Source organism: Herpailurus yagouaroundi, unplaced genomic scaffold (genome assembly GCF_014898765.1).
Source record: "Herpailurus yagouaroundi ecotype Mexico unplaced genomic scaffold, PumYag 569, whole genome shotgun sequence".
Lineage (NCBI taxonomy): Eukaryota > Metazoa > Chordata > Mammalia > Carnivora > Felidae > Herpailurus > Herpailurus yagouaroundi.
Window position 1 is genome coordinate 4,569,179 of NW_024412786.1, and position 6,117 is coordinate 4,575,295.

At 59.8% G+C, this 6,117-nt stretch overlaps 1 protein-coding gene across 3 annotated transcripts in view; it reads right to left on the bottom strand.

Moving 5' to 3' along the window:
- Positions 1 to 111, bottom strand: part of KMT5B (lysine methyltransferase 5B) — a 57,921-nt gene extending 57,810 nt beyond the window's left edge. Inside the window, exon 1 of one of the 3 annotated variants that reach the window (XM_040465899.1) lies at positions 4 to 111. The gene's annotated coding sequence lies outside the window, so the exon portion shown is untranslated. The remainder of the gene's footprint in view (positions 1 to 3) is intronic. The other 2 variants (XM_040465898.1, XM_040465901.1) reach the window with 2 other exon arrangements.
- Between the last annotated feature and the right edge of the window lie 6,006 nt (positions 112 to 6,117).

The following is a 6,117-nucleotide window of genomic DNA, read 5'->3' on the forward strand; positions in this document are numbered from 1 at the left end:
CACCTCGCCTCTCGCGCGGCCGCGGCGTCCCAGAGGCCGCCTCCGCCGGGGGTCCGCGTCCCGGGTCCTGGCGCCGCGCGCGCCGCCGCCGGTGTCCGGGCGCCTTCACCTCATAGCCCCGTGAGCCTCGCCTCTCGCGCCGCAGACGCGTCGCCGCCCCCGGTGAGCCGTCCGGACGCCGCCCGGGAACGGTGGAAGGACACGAAAAGGAGTGCCCTCGGCCGGGCGGAGGGACACCACGTCGGCTCGCGCCACCCCTGCCGCCTCTGTTGCTTTTACGGGCCTCGCGGGGGGGGTGGGGGAGGCGGAGAAACACGGGCAGGAAACGAGTTCCTCGCTGGGTGCTCCCGGCGGCGGAGGGACAAAAAGCGAATTTTGAGGGAGCCCAGCCGAGTCGTCCCCTCGCTTCGCCCGCGGCGGAGGGATCCGCGCTGAGGGTCGGCAGGGATCCCTCCGCCCCTCGCTGCCCTTTAAATCGCGGCTGGAGGCGGCGTCGCCGCGCGCTCCTCGGGCGCCACCTCGGCTCTGGGCTGCGTCGCGCGCTCTCGTCCCCTGCGAGGCCTGTGCGCCCGTTCCCCCGTGCGGGCCCTCCGCGCCGCTGCACCCGCCGGGGAACAGCTCCTGAGCCCGGACGGGGGGCAGCGCCGAGGGACGGACGGGTGGGCGGGCTCGCTCCTCGCCCACCGGGGTGCCGGTGGCGCCGAGGGGAGGTGGCCCCACGCAAGGCGAGCTTCTTTGTTGTGAGAGTGGGTGTCGTTGGAGGCGCATACACCCTTAATGACCGCATAGGGAGCCTGAGCATCCCCACGCGTAGTGTGGGAGGGAGCGTGCACTCACCAGGCCGCTGGCTTCCCGGCGTCAGCAGGCCGGCCGTGTGTTGAGCACCTACTGTGTGCCTGCCCGGCTCGCCGTGAAACCGGGCCGCCGCCGCTTCCCTCCCCGCCGAAGGTGCGGCCCCCCGCCCCCCTCCCCGGGACCTCAGGCAGGTGCGCAGGATGCCGAGGCTCTGGCACGCTCCAGGTGTCGCGCCGCGGTTAGAGGTTGAAGCACCGCCCTTCGGGCCCCGCAGCCTGAAAATAGTGGCTACAAAATTACAGTAACGAGAGTGGCACGTATACAGCCTTTACTGCCCAGTAGGCACCTCGCTCGGGGCTTTGATGCCCTGTCTCCTGGACTCTCCACCACAACCCCCAGGAGGTGGGGACTGTGGCGGTTCTCGCTGACGCTGGAAACTAAGGCGCAGCGGGTAGGCGACCCCTAAGACAGCTAGTCCCGGGCGTGAGCCGGAGCCCTTCTCCAGTCCTCCGGTGAAGACTGCGGACCTCAAGAAGGCCATTGGCCACACAGGGGGCAAATGCACGGAGGGGGTGCCTGAAGGTGTCCCCCTGGGCAGCGGAGACCCGAAGGGTGGGTTGGGGTGTGTTAGGGAAAGGGGGTGACTAGGAATCGTGGGGCCAACAAGTTCAAAGGCTTGGCGGGGAGGGGAGAGGCGGGAAGAGGCTCTGGCCTCTGGAACTGAGGGAAGCCCAGCCTAGCTCCTACAGGGCGAGGTTGGCAGGGCAGGTGGATAGCCGGATCCCAGGAAGAGCCCCGTGTCTGCCTTGGTTTCCCCTGCATCCCCAGAGCCTGGCGCAGGAGAGGCACACCATAACAGATGATTCAGTGGATGGCCACGAGGGCCGTGGGCCAACTAACACAGGTGCTTACGTCATTTTCCCTCCTTGACCTTGAGTGGTAGACACCATGCTTATTATTGCTTCCACAGATGGGAAACTGAGGCACAGTGATTTACCAAGAGCCTGTGTGTAACAGGCAGAGGCAGGTCTAGATGTTCAAAACCAAAGCTCCTCCCACTGCCAGCACCTTCCTGCCCCACTTCCCCCTCCGGAGGCCAACTGGGCTTTGGTGGGGGGGGGGGGGGGGGGGCGGGGTGGCCGAGAGTGTGGGCAGAGTCTCACCACCCCTCAAGTAAAGCAGACCCAGGCACATAGCCCGGATTCTACTGGATCAGAATTCACCTTGCCATGTTCCCCTCTGCAGACACAGCTAACAAACGATGACTTTGGTTTTGTTGTTAGTTTCCGATTTGTCATTAAACTTTCTTTCGGAGATTTTCATAGTGCTTGCTTCCAAATACTCAAATTACATTCCAGAAACACTGAGATTGCCTTGGCCACCCCTCCCCCACCGGATGCCCACAGGAGGCGTGTACACCAGGGAAAGGGTGGACCATCTGCCTGCAATGGGCAGCCGCAGCCCCGTGTGGGTCTTGGTGCCCAGGCCCCAAGTCCAACCATGCCTGAGCAGCTCTACACAACCCTGAACACAAGTGTCCTCCCCACGCCAAGCTTCCAGAGTTCACCCCAACACAGACCCCCGGGACTGACGCTCAAACCCCCATCCCTATAAAGCCCCCGGACTCCCAAGATGCTGGCACCTCCATTTATTCATGGCCCAGGGCCAGGCCAAGTGTTCTGGGCAGTGACTTGCAAGGGAGCAGGCCGGGCTCACAGCCTGGCAGGAGAGATGGGTGGGTAGACCCAAGCACAGCGTCCTCTCCGGCTCCCTAGTTCTGGATGCGTCCCTCCCTCCATCCCTTCCACCCCCACCCCCGCGTTGCTGGCTGCTCTCCCAGCCTCAGGGGTGGCTAGGGGGTGGGCCCGAGTTCTTGGCACAGCTTAGATGGGGCTCAGGACCTTGATGAAGCCATGATAAAGGGAGGCCAGGGCTAAACTGGGCAGAGGGCACAGCCTGGGGCAGTCCTCCTGGGGGAGACTGGAAATTTGACTTCCCCACAGTGAGCATGGCCAGCTGGAGACTTCCTGCTGCCAGCTGGCAGGGGAGGGGTGGACGGGGGACAGGAAGTCGTGTGGCCAGACACCTGCCCAGCCCCCATGTGATAGGAGCCACTGGCATTTACACCGTGAAGCCTCTGGATGCCCCAGAGTGGAAGTGCTAAGCCACAGAGGCAGGGGGGCCCCCACCAGGCCTGGACAGATGGAAAGATATTAACAACTCTAAAGAAAGACTGAGTTGGCGGAAGGGGCCCGGCCAGCCCCGGAAGCTCCGGGAGTGCCAGCCCAGCCCCGACCTGACCTGGGAGTGGCACCCTTGCCAGGGCACTGGCTGAGGCCACAGAGCCTGTTCCGGTCCTCCCAGCAGGGCCCCGGGGCACTCCAGAGACCCAGCCTGGTCCCACCAACCCTGCATCACTCTCCAGTTTCCCCTCTTCCAATGCCGGGTTCACCCAGCGACTGGCTGGCAGGGATTTGCTTAGTGGAATCTTGTGTCCGCAGGGAGGGCCTGCAGGTCAGGCTGACCCCAGAATTCCAGGTTGGGTGGCGGTGGCTTCTTGTAAATTGATGTGTTGACCTTTGAGCTCTGCATATGAGTGTCACCAGTCCCCCACCCCTACCCAGAAGACAGGTCTGTCCTGATGAGAGCAGGTGTCCAAGACTACCGGGAGAAGGACAGGGAGCATACCCAGGACCATCCTGGTGACCCTGTTGGATGGCTGCTGGCTCCCTGGCCAGCTGCCTAAGCACCACTAGGCCCCCTGCCCCATCCCTGCCTTCCACCTGCCCTCACACCGCTCACCTCTCCTTTGCCAGATGAGGAGACGGAGCCTCTGAAAGACCAGGTGACCTGCCCACGGCCACATAGTCAACAGCAACAAGACTTTACGGCAGCTTCGACCAGGGGCACAGGTCTGACCTGGATTTGAATCCCAGCTCTGCAGCTTACCAGCCATGTGATTTGGGGCAAACGATGCAGCCGGTCTACACCCCATCCCTTCACCTGTGAAATGTGCTGGTCCTTGGTCTGCCCAGATCTCACTCGTATCTTTAAAATCGTCCATACGCTGGGGCACCTGGGTGGCTCAGTCGGTTAACCGTCTGACTTCAGCTCAGGTCATGACCTCGCGGTCCGTGGGTTGGAGCCCCGCGTCGGGCTCTGGGCCGACAGCTCAGAGCCTGGAGCCTGTTTCAGATTCTGTGTCTCCCTCTCTCTCGGCCCCTCCCCTGCTCGCTCACGCTCTCTCGCGCGCGCGCTCTCTCTCTCTCTCTCTCTTTCTCCAAAATAAATGAATGTTTAAAACAATTTGTTTTAATTAAAAAACAAAATTCTATATCCAAGGGTGGTTACCTGGGAAGGAAGGCTGTGAAATCTCTCAAGCCGGATGTCTAAGTTCTGTACAAATTACTCCATGTAAATTATACGCTCAAAAAAGAGGGGGGGATTCTGGGGGCGGGGGGAGTCAATTGAGCGGGCCACTGCTCAAGGAAAACTTCTCCAGTTTTTCCATGACTTGTCCTGCAACTGAGTACATTCTGCAAAATAGTGTTTCCTTGGGTGTTTCCCAGACGCTTCTGAGAATGACCCAGGTTCAACACGCAGGCTCAGGGTCCAAAGTGCAGGTGAGGGAAGATCCTCCCTCCTCCCTCTGCTCCTCCCTCTGAGCACCGGCAGTGCTGGCTATTGCTGGGGGTTAAGTGAAGGGGGCCAGGAAAACTGCTCCTGCTCCTAAGAGACTTGATGGAAGCTTCCACCACCAGGTGAGCTTCCCCACCGCAGGCCCTCGGGCGTCTCCCAGCTGCTGTCTGGCCTAGACTGGACTCGAAGCCTCCAGCCAATTTTCAGTTGCCCTTGGCTTTCCTGGCCAGGGTATTGTATCCTGCATGCGGCATCAGGGTTTTCTCTATTTCATCGCCCTAAATTCCCTCATCATTCCTCACAGATACGCTTTGGGCTATTGGCTTTTCCCTTGGTAAATTCCTAGGGCGGGTGTTTTCGGAATCAAAAGTAGAGATGATTTTCCTCTAGGGCACTCTGGGTGGCCAGGCAGAGAAGGGATATGGGGCCGAGGCCGGGCATTCGGAGTGGAGACGCTGGCTTGAGTTAGGGGCCCCTTGGAGGTTCGAGAAAGCCTTAGGGTAGGGAAGGGAGCTAGCTCACCAAGGGGGAAAGAGGGGGCTTTGACTCTCTCACTGTGAAATCATTCTTTTTTTTTTCCCCCTTCTTTATCAATCGCTACATCTAACGTGGGTCTCGAACTCTTGACTCCGAGATCGAGAGTCACGTGCTCTTTCGACTGCGTCAGCCAGGCGTCCCTGTGAGATCATTCCTGGTCTTTAATCAAAGAGTAAAAGAGAGGCACCTGGGTGGCTCAGTCAGTTCAGTGTCTGACTCTTGACTTCAGCTCAGGTCATGATCTCATGGTTCGTGAGATCGAGCCCCATGTCAGCGCAGAGCCTGCTTGGGATTTTCTCTCTCCCTTACTCTGTCCCTCCCCCGCTTGCGCTCTCTCTCTGTCTCTCTCTCAAAATAAATAAATAAACTTAAAAAAAAGAAAAAAGAAAAAATGTGACAAGTCCCCAGTGAACCAACTGAAAGAATAAGCGACAAAGAGAATCTTTCTTTGTCCCCTCAGTCCACAAGCATAAAATCTACTCCCCAGCCCCCAGGCGTTGCCCCCGGAGGTGCCCAAGCCTTGGCAAGGACCCTCGGGAGACAGAACCTTCTGTGACCCAGACTAGAGCTCAGTTTGGGGCGTGAGTTGGCCTGAGCCAACTGGGGGACCAGCAAGAACTTTCTGGAGAGAAGGAGGTCTCTAGGGGAAGGCCAAGTGAACATGCTGATACATCCAGGGGGTGTGGGGCAAATGCGTCCCAGGGTGTTACACGCAGTGGCTCGGCAGGCCGGGCACAGGTTCCACCCACACTCCTAGCACCACCCGAGGCAGCCGCGGCCACACACTGGTCCAGGTCCCTGGCCTCCTGCATCTGTGGCTCTGGAGGTAGACCTGGTTGTACGGGATCTCGATCCAGCCTGATCCCAGGCACAGACTCTTCGTAGGGTAGACCTCTTTCCGCCAAGCAAAGGAGAATCTTTCGATCTGGAAAGGGCTCGGCTCAGAGGGAGGTGACTGTCTTCCTCATTTGTATTCGTTTCCTGTGGCTTAAAACAACAGAAAATTATTCTCTCACAGTCTGCAGGCCAGAAGTCCAAAATCAAGGTGTGGGCAGGGTGCTCCCTCTGGGAGCCCTAGGAGAGAGAGGATCCTTCCTGTCTCTTCCAGCTGCTGGGGGCTCCTTGCCTCTTGGCTGCGTGCCTTCT